Source organism: Mirounga leonina, unplaced genomic scaffold (genome assembly GCF_011800145.1).
Source record: "Mirounga leonina isolate KUSES-001 unplaced genomic scaffold, KU_Mleo_1.0 Mir_94, whole genome shotgun sequence".
NCBI lineage: Eukaryota > Metazoa > Chordata > Mammalia > Carnivora > Phocidae > Mirounga > Mirounga leonina.
This window is the reverse complement of record NW_023270855.1, coordinates 39,822,517-39,841,973: the sequence shown is the minus strand read 5'-3', so window position 1 is coordinate 39,841,973 and position 19,457 is coordinate 39,822,517. Positions and strand designations below refer to the sequence as shown.

At 37.5% G+C, this 19,457-nt stretch overlaps 1 protein-coding gene across 1 annotated transcript in view; it reads left to right on the top strand.

Annotated features, from left to right (window-relative positions):
• DOCK3 (dedicator of cytokinesis 3) overlaps nucleotides 1–19,457 on the top strand; it is a 477,354-nt gene that overhangs the window by 117,729 nt on the left and 340,168 nt on the right. The window lies entirely within an intron of this gene.

The following is a 19,457-nucleotide window of genomic DNA, read 5'->3' as shown; positions in this document are numbered from 1 at the left end:
AAGTCTATACTCTAATGGCTGGCGAAACAAAAGATAATGGGTTGGGGATATCAGAACTCAGGAACTTGGAAGCTGGATCTTGAGACACTGGAGATCAAATTCTGAGGAGACGACATCACATGGCTGCTGCTGGTATGTATGAAGAAGGACAGTGAGGCTGTTTCTGGGAATGCCAAAAGCAACTGGAGGCTGGAACCAATTTTTCTCTGGTGGAACGGTTTACAGGAACAGCAGGAAACACTTTTTATTTCCTTTTCCCCAGTATTTTCTAGTGCCCCCCACCAGACAAAGGAGCTTGTGAGGCAAAGTTGGCAAATCCCGGCCTCAGAGTTGGTGCTTAGAAGGGTGGATTTAGAAATGAGAGGTATTAGTAAATGACTGGTATGCCTTCTAAGATAAAATTTGTTACTGAGGCATAGTAAGATTATAACTAAGAAGATTCTGATATGAATGTATGACCAGCATATTTTTTATTGTTTCCCTTCTTCTTTTATAAAATACCAGACACAAGGATATAGAGACAGGAAACTTGAAAATCCTTTTAGTGAACCTTTGCAACATATAATCTACTACCTCAAATTTATAGGTAAGGACTGCCAAAAGCATCAAGATTGGATAGAAGTTGTGTGGAAAAAGGAAAAGGGAGTGTCTAGACCAGGATCAGGAGGCATATATTTCTGAAAGTACTAATAAAATACATTTTCTGAATGTGAATGGCTCACCTCTAAACACAAAAATAATACCCCTAATTTATAACACTTAGTTTAATAATGGGACTGATGAGAACTGAAATGTGGCAGAAACTACATGGAGGTGAGATGAGAAAAGGAGATAGAATATTTAGGGATCAAGAAATAGGCCTCAGAAAATGCCAGCAAAATCATATATTTCGGATAACAAGGGACTCATCTTAAATCCAAGAGCAATGTTCCCATTCATAATAGTTGTAAAGTAAATTGGGGACCACTTTGCTAGCAGAAAAATCCATACCTAGATTCAGTTTGTTTCAGGAAGGCGAAGGAGATACGGCTTAAAGAATTACACAGAGCAGCCATATTTATTGGAAACACTCTTTCTCCAAGGAAGCAGAGAAACAGTCTTTTGGATGTACATCTTAGAAAGCTACATAGAATCAATTTAGTGTACAAACCTCCAGCAGTTTGATGGTCCAGAATAATATTTCTAAAATCTTAAGAAAGTATTAAAAAAAATTGTTTTCAAGTGTTGAAGAGTAGTCATTGTAGGAGGGTCTTTTTTCCCCAAATTTTTACTTAAATTCCAGTTAGTTATGGTACAGTGTAATATTAGTTTCAGGTGCACAATTGAGTGACTCAACACTTCCATACAACACCCAGTGCTCACCGCAAGGTGCACTCCTTAATCCCCATCATCTATTTCACCCACCTTCCCACCCCCACCCTACCCCTGGCAATCAGTTTGTTCTCTATAGTTAAGAATCTGTTTCTTGGTTTGCCTCTCTCTCTCTCTCTCTCTCTCTCTCTCTCTCTCTCTGTCTTCAAATGTAGGGAGGATCTTGAGGAACTTTGATTTTTGAAGGAAGTGGGGGAATGCATATGGGAACTTTGGCTTTTTTTTCCACAGAGAATTTTTCAGTTTGCTGTGATGTGGTGCAGCAAGCAGATCCCAAACAGAAAGTGGTAGTCTTTCAGGGATGAGGAAACAGACATTGGAGTTTGGAACTCTCGGGGAGACTAATAAGAAGTAAGAGATTAAAACCCAGAGAGTAGAGAACCTCAGAAAATGGACCTTAATCTGCTTACAAATTTCCCCTAAGTAATTGAATGAGTTCTAGCTTCTTTTGGGCTGTGTAAGACTCAAGGAATCTTAGTAGAAGAATACAACTAGCAAACCGAGTAGACTTTACCAGCCACTTAATATTGGTGAGAAAAATATTAGAGTTCAAGGACTGACAAGCTATAGGGGCCTTGGTAAAATATTTGGGCCTTCTGTTGAGATCCTTAAAAGAACATACCCTATATGTAGGGCCATGCCCTAAGATAAAGGACTAAACCAAAGGTATGTGGGCAAAAGTGAAATAGTCCAGTCCTAACGAAGTATAAGCCTCTGAAAACCCAAGAGATGTTAGAAGAACAAATAAAAACAATGAATACTGTCATCCAGAAATAGCAACTGCCAGGTCAGTGTATTTCCCATTTCTTTATGCATGGTATTTTTACTCTGTTCCCTGTTAGAAGTTGATTCTCCTTTATCCTTTTCCCCCCACTCTTATAAATATTACCTTGATGATATATCTCTTTTTAGTATCTTTTTTCCTCCTTAATTTCTGTGACAATTCTTGTTTCCATTCTTCCTCTTGGGCCACACTTTGTTATTCTTCTCAGACTCCTATTCCTATTCCAAGCCCTTAAGTACTATTAATTCATGAGCTTTATCTCTAATCCTTTACATGCAAAGTGTGCCTGTCTTGTTCAGGTATAGTAAGGCAGATGGTTTGACTACAGTGTGTGGAGGTGAGGTCAGTAAAAGCAGAGGAGTCCAGAGTGGCAGCAAGGTGATAAATATTGTAAGGCCTTGTAGGCCATGTCAGGAGTGTTATCTTTTATTGAATGAGCCAGGGAGCCACTAAAAATTTTCAGAAAGAGAAGGGACATGTTTTATTTAATTTTAAAAGTGTTATTCTAGGCTACTTTGTTGAGACTTGAACTATAGTGGGGCAAGGTCAGAAGCAGGGAGACTTGGTAGAATATGCCATTCACTGAAATGTGGAAGTTTGGGAAGGGATATGTTTTGGGGAGAAAATCAAACGATTGAGTTTTGTACATGTTAAATTTGAAATGACTCTTAGATTCTCAAATGGAGATGTCAAGTAATCAGTTGACTATATGAATGTGGAGTTCTGGGGAGAGTTTGGAGCTTCAGGCATAGATTTGGAAGTCATCAGCATCCAAATGATATTTAAAACTACAGAGCTGGATAAGAACAGAAAAGGAATTACTATAGATAAAGAAGTGAGGTGAAGACAATACTGGGGAACTGTAGTGTTTAAAGATAAGATGAAGAGAAGAATCAGTGAAAAGAATCTGAAAGGTTGTGACCAGGGAGGTAGGTAGGTAATGAGACAGTAGTATCTTGGAGACCAATCAAAGAAAATATTTAGAGGATAGACTAATCAAATATGTCTGGTGTTGTTGAAGTTGAGTAAGATTGAAGATCTTGTAGAGTGAGAGTGAAAGCCTGATAAGAAGAGATTTGAGAGAGAATGAAAAAAGAGGAAGTAGATAACAGTAAAGACTCAAGTTACAGCCCTTAAACCATAACTGAATGGCAGATGGGAACATACTTGGTTTGGGGATAATTTTTCTGTGTAGTCCTTTTAAAAAAATCATCTGGGGCATCTGGGTGGCTCAGTCGGTTAAGTGTCTGACTCTTGATTTCAGCTCAGGTCATGATTTCAGGATCGTGAGATTGAGCTCCACATTGAGTTCCTCACTCAGTGGGCAGTTTGCTTGAGACTCTCTCTCTCTGCCCCTCCCCCTGCTCTCTCTCTCTCTCGAATAAATAAATCTTTAAAAAAATAATCTGATTCGAAATAAGTCAGAGAAAGACAAATACCATATGATTTCACTCATGTAGAATTTAAAACAGATGAACATAGGGTAAGGGAAGGAAAAATAAAATAAAAACAGAGAGGGAAGCAAACCATAAGAGACTCAACTTTAGAGAACAAACTCAGGGGTGCTGGAGGGGGCGTATGTGGGTGATGGGCATTAAGGAGGGCACTTTCTGTGATGAGCACTGGTTGTTATACGTAAGTACTGAATCACTAAATTCTACTCCTGAAACCAGTACTACACTATATGTTAACTAACTTGAATTTAAATTAAAAAAAATCATCTGATTCTTACCTAATTTTTTATTTTGAAAAATTTTAAATCTATAGACAGGTTACAAGAATAATATAAGTAACACTTGTATCCATTCCCCTAGATATACCAGTTACCAACATTTTACCATACTGAGCTCATTTTCTTCCCCCAGCCCTGCTTTTAACATAAATGAAGCAGGGGAAATCGGAGGGGGAGACGAACCATGAGAGACGATGGACTCTGAAAAACAAACTGAGTGTTCTAGAGGGGAGCAGGGTGGGAGGATGGGTTAGCCTGGTGATGGCTATTAAAGAGGGCACGTTCTGCATGGAGCACTGGGTGGTATACACAAACAATGAATCATGGAACACTACATCAAAAACTAATGATGTATTAACATAACAATAAAAATTTAAAAAAACAATGATTATCAAAAGCAATAAAAAAAGAGTAAGTTTTAGACATTCTGAGACTTCACTGTTAAATATTTGAGTATGTGTCTTCTAAGAAAAAGGACATTCTTTAATGTAATCACAATATAATTATTATACTCAAGAAATTTAACATGATACAAATAGTACTTATAAAATACCTAGTTCATATTCAAATATCCCTAATTTTCCCAAAAATGTCCTCTTGTAACCTGTTTTTGTCCGTTTGCTTTTTTTGGTGGGGGTATGGTCCAGAATCCAATCAAGAATTAAGTATTGTCAGGCTTCCAGTTACAGATTGAGTAAATCATGGGAAATAAAGGTACAGCGTAAAGAATGTAGTCAGTGATACTGTAAGTGTTGTATGGTGACAGAACTTGTGGTGAACACAGCATATTATATAGAGATGTTGAATCACTATGTTTTACACCCAAAACTAATGTAACATTCTGTGTCAACTATACTCAAATACAAAAAATTTTTTTTAAAGCTTTATTATTGTTATAGAAATGCAACAGATTTCTGTACATTGATTTTGTATCCTACAATTTGACTGAATTCGTGTATCAGTTCTAGCAGTTGTTTTGGTGGAGTCTTGTGGGTTTTCTACATAGAGTATCATGTCATCTGCAAAGAGTGAAAGTTTGACTTCTTCCTTGCCAGTTTGGATGCCATTTATTTCTTTTCGTTGTCTGATTGCTGAGGCTAGGACTTCCAGTACTCTGTTAAACCACAGAAGTGAGACTGGGTATCCCTTTCATGTTCCTGAACTTAGGGGAAAAGCTCTGTTTTTCCCCCATTGAAGATGATATTAGCTGTGGGTTTTTCGTGTATGGCCTTCATTATGTTGAGGTATGTTTCCTCTAAACCTACTTTCTTGAACGTCTTTATCATGAATGTATGTTGTACTTTGTCAAATGCTTTTTCTGCATTTATTGAGAAGATCATATGGTTCTTATCCTTTCTTTTATTAATGTGGTGTATCACCTTGATTGATCTGCAAATATTGAACCACCCTTGCAACCCAGGAATAAATCCCACTTGATTGTGGTGAATGATTTTTTTAATGTACTTTTGAACTCTATTTGCTAGTATTTTGTTGAGAATTTTTACATCCATGTTCATCAGGGATGTTGGCCTCTAGTTGTCTTTTTTAATGGAGTCTTTGTCTGGTTTTGGAATCAGGGTAATGCTGGCCTCATGGAATGAGTTTGGAAGTTTTCCTTCTGTTTCTATTTTTTGGAACAGTTTCAGAAGAATAGGTATTAACTCTTCTTAAGGAATAGCACAGAGGATCATAGAGAAAGGGAGGGAAAACTGAATGGGAAGAAATCAGAGAGGGAGACAAACCATGAGAGACTCTTGACTTTGGGAAAAAAAACTGAGGGTTGTGGAAAGGGAGGTGGGTGGGGGGACAGGATAACAGGGTGATGGGTATTAAGGAAGGCACGTGATGTGATGAGCATTGGGTGTTATATGCAACTAATGAATCATTGAATATTACATCAAAAACTAAATGTCTTAGCAGTCTACAGGAATAAAGCATTTCTATCAAGCTAGCTTCCAGAAGGAAATGTAGATACAATAAAATGTCCTTATAACCTACAGCCCATTGACAGATACTTGAAGTGGGAAGAATGTAATGTTCCTCCAGGAAGCTCCCGACTACATTCATGTTAATGCATTGCTAGAGGGAAAAACAACCTTTACTTGACAATGGCAAGGCCTCCGGTATCCTGTGAGTTTTTAAAATGAAAAGCTTTTTGAAAACCTCCCTTTTCCTTCCCATATATTATAGTATATAATCAGCCACCCTTCACAACCCTGATGCAGCAGCTCTTTCTGTCCATGGGTCCTGTCCCTATGCTTTAATAAACCACCATTTTGCACTAAACAAACAAACAAAAAACTAATGATGTATTATATGTTGGCTAATTGAATTTAAATTTAAAAAAATAAAATAAATGATTATAAGCTTTCAGTGTAAATGGGTTCTGTGACTAAGTGGAAATTGACAGTTGTGCTGGTTCCTTGAGAAATTGTCTTCTGTGTATAGGATTCACTTTTGTTATGGAATTGTTTCTTAGACCATTTAGGAAAGGATACTTAGGATAAGATTGTTAATAAATAAAGCACATGTTTTACACACACACACAAAAATGGTTGGTTGAATTCCCCTGTGAAGCCATCTGGCCCTGGACTTTTGTTTGTTGGGAGATTTTTGATTACTGATTCGATTTCTTTGCTGGTTATCAGTCTGTTCAAGTTTTGGTAGTTTATATGTTTCTAGGAATTTATCCATTTCTTCCAGAGTGTCTGATTTGTTGGCGTGTAATATTTCATAATATATAATTGTTTGTATTTCTGTGGTGTTGGTTGTGATTTCTCCTCTCTCACATGTGATTTTATTTATTTATTTAGGTCCTTTCTCTTTTTGATAAGTATGTTCTTTTTTCCTTTTATGATATTTACATGGTTGAAGTGCCCAGGTACTTGTTTTGCAAAATGTCCCTCAATTTGTATTTGTCTAAATGTTTTCTCCTGGTTAGATTCAAGATTTTGGATTGCAATACTACATGGATGATGTTGTGAATTAAAACATGCATATTTCTCCTGCGTGTTGAACCAGTGCTTGATAAGATTAGAAAGACTGGGACTTGGGGCTCTACCTTAGTAAATATTAGGCAGGAGCAAGGGCCTTTCAATCAGAGAACATGCATTGTGTTTCTATCATGTGCCTTCTTCATTGTATCCTGCCATACCTGTGAGAAAGATGACCCTGTGCTCTTGATGCTTCTTAAGGTTATCATCTGCTTCTTGGAAAACTTGTAGCATTTGTGCTGAAGTACTTTTTGTTTTTTATGTGGTTGACAGGGCATGAAATTACTTGACTAGGCTATCTGTGGAAATTTTTTTCTGGGGACTTTTATATTTTTCAGTTAGCTTTTGAAATTTTTCTTGACATCTGGGTTTTCTCATTCTTAAAATGATTCAAGTAGAGTCATCACTTTTTGTAAAGTTTCAGTGAAAAATTATACATTTGTAGGGGCGCCTGGGTGGCTCACTTGTTAAGCATCTGCCTTCGGCTCAGGTCATGATCCCAAGGTGTTGGGATCAAGCCCCGCATCAGGCTCCCTGCTCAGTGGGAAAACCTGCTTCTCCCTCTCACACTCCCCCTGCTTGTGTTCCCTGTCTTGCTGTGTCTCTTTCTGTCAAATAAATAAATAAAATCTTTAAAAAATGTACATTTGTAGTAAATTAGAAGATTTCAGGGCTGATAAGGAAAAAGACATGACTATGGGATGCGAATAACACATTATGAGCTTTATTTAGGTAGAGCTTTGACAGGTTAAGGTAAGTCCCTCACAGCTGGAGACCTCCCAGAAACAGCAGTGCAGGGCCATCCCTATAACAGGAAGAGGACACAGGAACCCTTGGGAGAGAAGGGATTTTTGTATCTAGATTATATTACTCATCTGACCTCAATTTTTTTTTTATATTCAGTTAGCCAACATATAGTAGTACATCATTAGTTTTTGATGTAGTATTCAATGATTCATTAGTTGCATATAACACCCAGTGCTCATCACAACACGTGCCCTCCTTAATACCCATCACCCGGTTACCCCATCCCCCCACCCACTCCCTTCTATAACCCTCAGTTTGTTTCCCAGGGTCCAGAGTTTCTCATGGTTTGTCTCCCTCTCTGATTTCTTCCCATTCAGTTTTCCCTCTCTTCCCCTGTGGACCTCCGCGCTATTCCTTGTGTTCCACATATGAGTGAAACCGTATGATAATTATCTTTCTCTCCTTGATTTAGGAGATTATGTTACTCATCTGAAAGATGGGAAATCTCTGGGTCAGAGAGCACCATAGAATAGCGGCAGTTTATGGTTTTTTTTAGTACCAGGGTTTGTTTAACCTGTGGGTAGCAGGTATTGAGTGCAGTTTCATTAATGTAAAATGGCAGGCTCTAAATGGCTAAAAATATGCTTATTTGGGTTATATTAAAAGCAGTTGGATGTATAAAATTTTGGCACTGGTGGGCTCTGAGCTAATGGTGCTCCCTTACCGTGAAGAAGTAAATAACATAGGGCCCAATATACAGAAGGTTACTTTTGCACATTTATATAACACCATTACATTATGAAGCACTTATAAATATTTTTATTTTTAAATTGCGGGAAATTAGGGTCATGATTTAAATTAGGAATAGCCAACTTCTGTAGTTTTAGAAGTTGTTAGTTTTACTGATCACTAACCAAATTTCAGTTTAATTGAAAAATAATTGGGTGATGGGCATTAAGGAGGGCACTTGATGTAATGAGCACTGGGTGTTATATGCAACTGATGAATCAATAAATTTTACCTCTGAAACTAATAAAAAAGAAAGAAAGAAAAATATATCTAGGGTCAAATTATAAATGGACTAAATGTATTTTAGGAGGGAGGTACCAGGTATTACAGATAGGTCAGTGACATACCCCTCTTATGTTCTGTTCAAGGAATTATTTGCATTTTATTATTTTTTGGATATTGCCTCTCTACTCTGATTTAATGAGCCTGGTTTCAAAGTGGGGTGAGTGTGTGGGGGAGGATACACATAGGAGCATACATGTGCATTGTAAGGAACACATGAGAAAACAGCATCAATTTAAGTACTAGTTAACGTGTAACATTTCTTTTCTCTGGCACTTTTTGTTTGTTTTTGTTTTTGTTTTTCTTTCTTTTTTTCCCCAAAGATTTTTATTTACTTGAGAGAGAGAGAGAGCACAAGCAAAAGCAGGGGGCAGCAGACAGGGTGAGGGAGAAACAGTCTCCCCGCTGAGCAGGGAGCCAGATGTGGGGCTCCATCCCAGGACCCTGAGATCATGACCTGAGATCATGACTTGAGCCAAAGGCAGATGCTTAACCGACTGAGCCACCCAGATGTCCCCTCTCTGGCACTTTTGTTTGTGTATTTGCTGAAATAACTTCTGTCTTCATTAGAGATGAACATCAAAACTGATTTTTAAAGAAATTCCTTCTTGCAGCAACTTCTAAATGTTCCACTTTCCCTCTTTACTAGATAATTTTCTTTCTTTCTTTTTTTTTAAAAAGATTTTATTTGTTTATTTGAGACAGAGAGAATGAGAGAGAGAGAGCACATGAGAGGGGGGAGGGTCAGAGGGAGAAGCAGGCTCCCTGCCGAGCAGGGAGCCTGATGCGGGACTCGATCCAGGGACTCCAGGATCATGACCTGAGCCGAAGGCAGTCGCTTAACCAACTGAGCCACCCAGGCACCCTACTAGATAATTTTCATCAGCTTACAACTTCTTGAACTCATTACTTTGTTTTTTTCACAGCAAAATTTCTCCAGAGTGGCTATGCAACAATGCTTATTGAATATTATTAAGTAGTATATTTAGTACATTATGTTCATTTTTACTTCTTTATGTTTTTGATTTTTAAAAACACATATATATATAATTCTATAATGCAACTTATTTATACTATTGGAGTAAAACAGGCAAAGACTACTAACTTGCTGATGGGAAAAACCATAACTTGTGAATGTTTCCTCAATATTTAAGGTAGAGAGAAATGTATGTTCTACACATACTGTAGAACTGTATTAAGTTCTGAATTAAAATTCATATTTTCTTTGCTCAGATTAAGATAATTATTTAAGTATCTCTTTTGTTAGTAACATTTTGCCTTACAAATATTCAGGAGTATGAAAGTTAATTTAATGTTTGAGAAGTGCTTCAATTGAACAGATGGTTTTTGAACATTTAAGAAAGAATGTGGTGCTTGATAAGAGTCATGTATTTACCATGACTAAGTCAGTCCAGTGCAATGGATATAATGTGTTTTGGTTTCTGCAAAGCATATGACAGTCTTCCATAACACACCTATGGACATATAGGCAAGATGCTAACAAAGTTAAATGAATTTTTTTTAAAAGATTTTGTTTATTTATTTGAGAGAGAGACGACAGAGATAGAGAGAGCACAAGCAGGGAGGAGAGGGAGAAGCAGGCTCCCCGCTGAGCTGGGAGCCTGATGTGGGGCTCAATCCCAGGACCCTGGGATCATGACCTGAGCTGAAGGCAGACGCTTAACGACTGAGCCACCCAGGCGCCCCAAAGTTAAATGAATTTATAGTTGGTTGAACATCTGTCCAGGAATGTTTATCATTTCTTTCTTTGTGCCAGTGCTCTATTATACTTCGATTAGTTCCTATCTGTGTGTCCTCATCTTAAGCTCAGTGTCTAACATGTAATACACACTTAGTAAACATGCTGGGTAGATGAGTAAGTTAGAGACTTTAACAATTTGATACTAATACAGTAGGTTTCTGATGGTAAGCAATGGGGTATAAACCTTATCCATATCCATAATGAATAAAAAAGACTAGATGAGGGGTACCTGGGTGGCTCAGTTAAGTGTCTGACTCTTGATTTTGGCTCAGGTTATGATCTCAGGGTCCTGGGATCCAGCCCTGCATTCAGTAGGGAGTCTACTTGAAGATTTCTCTCCATTTCCCTTTGCCCCTCCCCCCACTTGTGTGTGCATACTCTCTCTAAAGTAAATAAATAAAAAATTAATAAAAAACTAGTTGGCCTAGAAATAGAAATTAAAACAATTTTCCTTAAAAATTATTTGAAAGATCTAAGGTAGTTCACAGAAGGAAAGGAAAAGCTAAGCTACCAGTGTTCAGAAAGGATAAAAGCTAGAATGGTTCTGTAAATCTGGATGCAGGACTTACTTCAGGTGGGTGCCACTCATGCAGTTTTACACTGTTTTCCAAACCTGCATTGCTCTTTTTGAGATTCACATTATCGGGAGAGTGGTAGAATGGCAGAGGTTGGGTTGTGTGCATGCAATAGATTTAATAGATGCGGAAATCTTATCTGATTAAATCAGTACTCATTTAAACTACATATTTTAGGACAGTAGGAAAAGGCCTCTGGAAAATGACATTGAAATTTTAGAGGCAACATTAAGGATATATCACCAATTTTACTCTAAAAGTGCTGTATCTTAGGATACATTCTTCATGGTCTTAATATTTTTAGCACACTACTACATTTTATTTTCCTATATTATCTTTAACATTCTTGCTTCTCTGTATACATATGAGATTTGTCTATGATTTTCTTTTCTTGTAATATCCTTGAGTAGTTTTGGTATAAAGTTTAATCTAGTTTATAGAATGAATCTGGTAACCTTCACACTATTTCTAGACTTTGAAAAAGTTAGAGACTAATCTTTAAAGAGGTGATAAAATTTGCTTGTAAAAATGTCTGGACTTGAAGAGTGACAAGCAAGACAGTGGGATAGGAGTTTTCTACCATCTCCTCACAGAAGCATCGATCTTGACAACCAGCTATGGACAAGATTGCCTTTGTGGAATCTGGATACAGGACTTACATAATGGACATTATGTTCAGGTTGCTACTCTTGCAGTTTTACACTGTTTTCCATTTCTGCATTGCTGGGATTCCACTGAAGAAATGTTAGCACACTGTTGAAGCAAAAAATCTGAGAATAGTTGCATTGAAGAGGGTAAGAACAATTTCACTTTACCTGTGTCATCCCTCCCAAAGGTGTCACAGCTCATTGCCAAGAGAGATTCACTTGGCCTACAATTTTCCCACTGGGGGAATGTGAGAGGATAGTGAATGAGCACTTGGCTTTCCAGCCATGCAGGATGCTGCCCCAGAGGCCCATTTTTTCCTCTCACCATACCTAGAATCCTGAGGTAATCAGCACAGCAAAGTGGTTGAGAGAGGCGGGGGAGCAGATAAGAGATGTGGGGACTCACAGCAACCAGGGCTCAGAAATCATCAAAGGACCACAGATCTGACTAACTAATCACTTTAGAGACTCACACCAAGAAGCCTGCCCATGAGCCAGTGGGAACATCTTCCTGCAGATTCCTCCATCCAGCCCAGGGACACTTAAAATGTTCTGGATGCCTTACCCAGCCTTCCTGTAACTGCATCACCAATATCACATGTGCCCCATGGATGGTGAGTTACAAGCCTGTGAATATGGCTTGCAATTCTGCCGAAAGCCAGATAAGCTCTGTAGGATCAGGAGAAGGCACACAACTCGAGCATTTCAGGGTATTGCTCTAGGGAAAATAAATGAGAAGTTATCAGTCAGCACCTGGCCTGGCTTTGTGACATCAAGAGAAGGCATACAATCTTAAGAATTCTCACTAAAGAGGAGATCAGAGATGTGGAGCAGGAGCATACATAGAAAAGGTCTGAGAGAGCTTCAGAATTTATTCCTGGACTGACTAGTAAAGGCATTTCTCTTCTGAGGGCCCTCAATAAAGACTGGAGAAGGTAACTTCTTTGAATAAAAGACAGCAATGCAAAATTTCAGGGAATAAGAAAAATCAAGGAACTATGACACCACCAAGGAAGTACATTAATTTTCCATTTGCCATCCTAAAAGAAATAGAGATCTATAAATTGTCTGAAAAAGAATTAAGCATAATTATTTTAAGGAAGCTCAGCAGCTATCAGAGAACATAGATGGATAATGAAATCAGGAAAAGAACAAATGAACAAAACGGGAGGTTCAACAAAGAGATAGAACTCATAAAAAAGAACCGAATTCTAGAGTATACAGTGAACAAAATAAAAACTGTAATTGATAGTGTCAACAACAGACTTGATCAAACAGAAGATTTGTGAACTCAATGATAAGTCACTTGAAAATATCCAGTCAGAAGAGGAAAAAAAAAGAAAAAAAGAAAGAAATGAATGAAAAGGAATGAACACAGCCTACAGAGTTTATGGAATCATTCTCTTGGACTAATATATGCCTATGGTAGTCCCAGAAAGAGAAGAGAAAGAGTTAGGGGCAGAAAACTAATTTAAAGAACTGGCTAAAAACTTTACAAACCTGAGGAGAGATATGGACATCCAGGCCATCAACAAAACAAAAAGGCAACCTGCTGAATGGGAGAAGATCTTTGCAAATGACATACCCAATAAGGGGTTATTATTCAAAATATATGAAGAATTGATACAACTCAACACCAAAAAAACAAATAATCTGATTAAAAATGGGCAGAAAAAGATTAATTGACCATATAGTTGTGGGTTTTTTATTGTTCTATTGATCTGTGTGTATTTTTGTGCCAGAACCTAACTGTTTTGATCACTACAGCTTTGTAACATCACTGGAAGTCCAGAATTGTGATACCTCCTGCTTTGCTTTTTCTTCTCTTCTTTTATAAGGTTGCTTTGGCTATTCTTTTGTGGTTCCTTACAAATTTTAAGATTATTTGTTCTAGCTCTGTGAAAAATGCTGTTGGTATTTTGATAGGGATTACATAAAGTGTGTAGATTGCTTCGGGTAGTATAGACATTTTAACAGTATTTTTCCTTTCAGTCCATGAACATGGAGTCTCTTTCCATTTCTTTCTATCATCTTCAATTTTTTTCATAAGTCTTTTATAGTTTTCAGAGTACAAGTCTTTCACTTCTTTAGTTAGGTTTATTCTTAGGTATCTTATGGCTTTTGGTGCCATTGTAAATGGGATTGATTCCTTGATTTCTCTTCCTGCTGCTTCATTATTGGTATATGGAAATGCAGTAAATTTCTATATGTTGATTTTGTATCCTACAACTTTACTGAATTTGTGTATTCTAGCAATTTTTTTTGTGGAATCTTTCGGGTTTTCTATGTATAATATCATGTCATCTGCAAATATTGAAAATTTGACTTCTTCCTTACTGATGTGGATACCTTTTATTTCTTTTAGTTGTCTGACTGCTGTGGCTAGGACTTCCAGTACTATGTTGAATAAAAGTGGTGAGAGTGGGCATCCTTGTCTCTTGTTCCTGATCTTAGGGGAAAAGCTCCCAGTTTTTCCCTGCTGAGGATGATGTTAGCTGTGGTTTTTCCAAATAAAGTCTTTCTTTATTATGTTGAGGTATATTCTCTCTAAACCTACTTTGTTGAGGGTTTTTATCATGAATGGATGTTGTACTTTGTTAAATGCTTTTTCTGCATCTATTGAAATGATCATACAGTTTTTATCCTTCTCTTAGGATATTTTAAAATTTTTATTGCAATTTATGATTATGTCCCTCTTTTTATACTATTGTTGTTTTTGTGCTTTTTAAAATTTATTTTCATATGATTATTTCTTTCTGAAGTTTGTCTGTTTTGATTTAGCAAAGAATTTATGTTGCTGATCCTCCCTGTTGTCTCTCATTGTTTTCCATTTCATTAACATGTTTTAAATTTTCATAAATAATATTTTCTAGTTTCCATTTTTTTGACCTCTGTTTTTTAAAAAAATTAACAATTTTTAAAACTTTTTGTCAGTTTGGACACTTTCTAATTCTAGAATTAAAGATTATGGAATTCCCTCTGTGTAATACTTTAGCTATATTATACAAGGTTTTATAGTTAGTATATGTTTCCAAATTGATAATCTCTAGAATATTCTCTTATAGCTTCATAATGTTTTTGTTTTGCTTTTCTGTAATTTTTGGACTGTAGTGTAAGTTAAACCTCATCACCATTCCTCACCCTTTAAAAATAGGTGAGAAAGGAAGAAGAGAAGAATGAAGTAAATGTATAAATATATATGATATATCAAGGAAAAATATATAATAGATGATACAGATATGTTTCTCTACCTGGTAATAAGTATTAATTTTCATTAATGAGCTCCTTTTTTTACACCAATTTTATGATCTTTTTACTTTAGCTAGTACCTCAGCTAAGGTATTTGAGCCTTTGGTAGTTCCATATGATAAGGGATGATACAGTTTTTTTCATTAGCTTTTACCACAGAGTATGGTAGCATTAGGATGCTCCTTGTGGATCCCTTTGGTTCTATCTATGCTTTTCCCCACTTCTATATGCAGCAATAAACCTGTTTCTTCTTGAGGACTAACAAAAATTAAACACAACAGCCAATACCAAAACAGCCTTTTCCCCCCTTGTGTGCCCAGTGGCAGGAAGAACCTAAAACTGAAATGGCCTCATGGTAATCTCAGATTCAGTGTAATTGAATCATGTTCTCATCTGGTATATTCATGTTTCACTTAGGTTCTAAGTCAGCAGTCAAAAGTCCTCAAGAGATTGGAACCTTAGATTTTGCAAATGAGTCATCATGTTTGAGAGTGAGAATTGCCCCTTCCATCACTACCTCTTCTTTCTCAACCCATGTATTCTGTTTTAGGGAGAAACATAGCTATATTGTTTCTTGGTTCAGAGCATTTATCACATCATGTGGATAGTACCCCAGTCTTTAAAAAGATAGCATAGTGAATTCTTATAGAGTCCTCTCTATTGTTCTATACAGTCCAGTGTTCTGGGTAATTAGCAGTATCAGTGAATCCTTTGGGCACCAGTCTGTTATTCTACTTCTTTTATTTCAAGTGAGATCCTTGCTCATATTTCAGTTTTATACACATTAACATGATGACAAATAAGATATTTAGTAGTCTACTGAAGGTCATTTTTCCAGAGATAAAGAAGGCAGAGAAAGTCCAAATCCCATCCCTTTTATGATGAATGGAGTCCAGTGTAATAAACTTGCCAAACTGTGTTGGCTAATCCACTTGGATATGGTACTATGTCAGAGTCTCAGGATTACCCACTGCTACTGGCCTGTTCTGATTCAACAGTTGTTGTACCAGATCAGCCTTTATGAGGGAAAGTCCACGGAGTTAAGCTTGTGATAGCTGCAATGCCTTTTTTTTTTTATTTTTAAAAAATTAAAAAAAAATTTTATTGTTATGTTAATCACCATACATCATTTGTTTTTGATGTAGTGTTCCATGATTCATTGTTTATGCATAACACCCAGTGCTCCATGCAGAACGTGCCCTCTTTAATACCCATCACCAGGCTAACCCATCCTCCCCCCCTCCCCCCCCAGAATCCTCAGTTTGTTTTTCAGAGTCCATCGTCTCTCATGGTTCATCTCCCCCTCCGATTACCCCCCCTTCATTCTTCCCCTCCTGCTATCTTCTTCTTCTTCTTTTTTTTTCTTAACATATATTGCATTATTTGTTTCAGAGGTACAGATCTGTGATTCAACAGTCTTGCACAATTCACAGCACTCACCATAGCACATACCCTCCCCAGAGTCTATCACCCAGCCACCCCATCCCTCCCACCCCACCCCCAACTCCAGCAACCCTCAGTTTGTTTCCTGAGATTAAGAATTCCTCATATCAGTGAGGTCATATGATACATGTCTTTTTCTGATTGATTTATTTCGCTCAGCATAACACCCTCCAGTTCCATCCACGTTGTTGCAAATGGCAAGATCTCATTCCCTTTGATGGCTGCATAATATTCCATTGTATATATACACCACATCTTTATCCATTCACCTGTTGATGGACATCTTGGCTCTTTCCATAGTTTGGCTATTGTGGACATGCTGCAATGCCTTTTACCACATTCACTGCGGGAAAGCTGGGGAAGGAAACATTGAATTCATGGGACACTGGGGTATTGAGGGGTTGATATAGGGCATAAAGAAAATTGGCTTCCTTTGAAAGATAACTCATTTAGGTGAGCCAATCTATAAGTCTTTCAGGAAAGGAAGGACACCCGCATCAGTAGAGAAGGAGGGCCTTTTCCTACTGCAAAGGGTTCAATAAGTGACATTGAGGCCCTTTTAAGTTGTCCCATGTTGTACTCTTATCTCTACTATTCTTTCCAAGTCAGTAGCCTGCCTTTTATCTTAATATTTATGGAAAGGCCTTAAATTCAACTGACCTTGTAATTCAGCAATCATCAGGATCAAAACTAGATTTTGGTTTTTGACTTTGAGCACCAAAACTGGAAGAAAAGATTACTCTGAACTCTTATTTTTTTTTAAGATATATTTATTTATTTGAGAGAGAGTGAGAGAGAAAGAGAAGAGGGGCAGAGGGAAAGAGAGAGAAAGAAGCAGACTCCATGCGGGGCTCAATCCCATGACCCTGAGATCCTGACCTGAGCTGAAATCAAGAGTCAGAGGCTTAACGAACTGAACCACCCAGGTGCCCTACTCTCAATTCTTATGCAGAATATCAATAAAGTGAGCATTTAACTTTTTGCAGCCCTGGTTTTCTGACTAGAGATGATCCTTCCAATTAGATATTATGGAACATATCAAATTGTCTCATCCATCCATTCTATATCTGCTAGATTTATTTAACTCTTAGTTTAGAATAGAGTTAAAGGGAGAATCAGTAAGTCAGCAGTACCTACCAGAAGGTTTCTTGCTTTTGATCGTGTAGGCCAAGGTACCCTTTTATACTTGTCCTTTTTTTTTTTTTTTTTTTTTTGCCTTTGATGTCGTTGTTGGTCTGTTTAGGAAACTACTCTCAAACTCAACTCAGACTTACTCTGCTTATAGTTGTATGGATTTCTATTGCATGTGTTCTGGGAACCTTGTCATTATCATCACCACAGCTGGTTGGGGATCTGGGGGCTCGAAATGGATAGATAGATAGATGAGAGAGGGGATAGGAAGAGAATCAGTAATGATGCTCATGAAAGAAATATTAGAAGAATTATTGACAATCAGCTGCCAAAGAACAATGTGAAGGACTTGAGCATCTCAAGGGCTATGAGGTAGAGTTGTGCATTGTACAGCATTAGATAGCTGAGACAGAGAAGGATAAGCTTATGTCCTAACTTGTCACAGCACGATACGGAATGAAAAGTAGGGACTTTCTATGATTATACTTTCTTGCTTAAATTACCTCAGTGCTTTCTAACTGCTCTCCTCCTTCTACCTATGTCTCCTTACAGTTTATTCTCGGCATAGCTGCCAGAGTAATTTTTAAAAACTAGAAGTTAGATCATGTTACTCCTGTGTTTAAAACCTTCCAATGGCTCCTATCTCACTCAGAGTAAAAACCAAAGTTCTTACAAAGGCTTACAAGGTTATATGACCTGGCTTCACTCCTTCTAAACTCTCCCTGTTTCTCATTTGGCTTCAATTACATTGGCTTCCTTGCTTTTATTCAAACATATCAGGTATGCTCCTGCCTTAAGGTTTTTGTTCATGCTCTTTCCTATGCTTGGAGTACTATGCCTGACTAAAACTCTGTCACTTCCTTCAGGTCTTTTCCCAAATCTCAATGAGACATAGCCTGACTACCATATTCAATTCTGCCTCCTCCAGTCCCCTCACCGTCTTAAAACTGAATACTTCCATAGGACTGCTGCATCTGGAAACTGACTGTAGCTGCCACCAAGTTGGTTTCTTTGTAGTCTCTGCTTCTTTGGGTAATTGGTTTCCCTTTCTAAGTCTGGTGTAGATGGAGCTCAGGTTATAAGCCTGTGCCATAGTCAGAGAGAGGCTGAGAAATCAAGTATCTATTATTTTCTGCTTGTATAGTGGAAGGCAACTCTGTCTCTACATTTGGGGTTTTTATCAAACAAAGAAGGGGTTTACAATGCTGGAGCTAAGGAAAAGAAAATCACAATTTTCTGTAACACTGCCATCCTTTTCTCCTGGGAATCCTGTTTATGAGTAGATTGGAATTCTTTCACTTCTCCCTCATGTCTCTTAAGTACTCTTTCATACTTTGGGTTACTTTTTTGCTCTGACCTACATTCTAGAGTGATTTTTTCATTACTACCTTGCTACTAATTTTCTCTTGGGTTTTGTCCAGCATGTATCCTTTCTGTTGAGGTTTGTTTTTTCCCACTGCTATTATTTTTTGACATCTTAAGAATTGTGGTAAAATATTCATAACATAAAATTTAACATTTTAACCATTTTTAAGAGTATAATCCAGTGGCATTAAGTATATTCATAGTGTTGTGCAATCTTCATGAGTATTCAACTCTGGAATTTTTCATCATCCCAAACAGAGACTTTGTACCTCTTAAACAGATAACTCCCCATCTCCACTTCCTTCAGCCACTGGGAACTTTCTTCTTTCTATCTCTATGAATTTTCCTATTCTACGTACCTCATGTAAATGGAATCATGCAGTATTTGCCCTTTTGTGTCTGGCTTATTTTACTTAGCATAGTATTTTCAAAGCCCATCCATGTTATAGTATGTATCAAAATTTCATTTATTTTAGGGCGCCTGGGTGGGTCAGTTCGTTGAGTGTCTGCCTCTGGCTCAGGTCGTGATCCCAGGGTCCTGGGATTGAGTTCCGCATCAGGCTCCCTGCTCTGCGGGGAGCCTGCTT